Here is a 682-nt window from a genome sequence, read left to right as displayed (position 1 = left end):
AGAGGATTGGAGAGGGTGAGTGTAAGTCAGCGACTGCCAAGGCTCTTCGCCAGTGGGGCTCAGCCTGAACCTGAGAGAGCTTTTCTTTCTTTGTTTCATGTGGGTCCAGAATACAGTCTTTAGAACTGTCCTTTTTTTTAAAAAAAATATATATATTTTAAAAAATGTGTTTGTATTGATTTTTTAGAGAGAGAGGCAGGGAGAGGGATAGAGAGATAGAGACATCGATGAGAGAAAAACATCATTTCTCAGCTGCCTCCTGCACGCCCCCTACTGGGGATGGAGCACAACCTGGGCATGTGCCCTGACCAGGAATCAAACCAGTGACCTCTTGGTTCATGGATCGGCACTTAACCACTGAGCCACACTGGCTGGGCTGAACTGTTCATTTTGATCCTAGGTCTGTCTACACAATGCTGAGCAGTAGGTGAGTGTGTGCTGGCCGTGACCCAGGTGTCCCTCAGGCTGAGGCTGGGCCTGAAGCTCACAGCCCCTTGCCCACTGCCGCGGGAGCACACCGTTGTGAGAGGCCACTGCCGGGAGCCACACGCGTGCCTGACTCAGTCCCCCTCCCAATCATGGCCCAGTGTGTGCACTAGAACAGCCGCCAGGGCAGCCCTGCTCTGGGAGAAACTAAGTCACTGGAAGGGTAGCTGCACCCCGGACGTGGCCTCTGGGCGCC

General features: G+C 53.5%; 1 protein-coding gene across 1 annotated transcript in view; it reads right to left on the bottom strand.

Moving 5' to 3' along the window:
• Positions 1 to 682, bottom strand: part of LOC102770915 (kalirin) — a 111366-nt gene that overhangs the window by 21668 nt on the left and 89016 nt on the right. The window lies entirely within an intron of this gene.

Source organism: Myotis davidii, unplaced genomic scaffold (genome assembly GCF_000327345.1).
Source record: "Myotis davidii unplaced genomic scaffold, ASM32734v1 scaffold9, whole genome shotgun sequence".
Lineage (NCBI taxonomy): Eukaryota > Metazoa > Chordata > Mammalia > Chiroptera > Vespertilionidae > Myotis > Myotis davidii.
The sequence above is the reverse complement of the archived record's forward strand: the minus strand, read 5'-3'. Positions and strand labels throughout refer to the sequence as shown.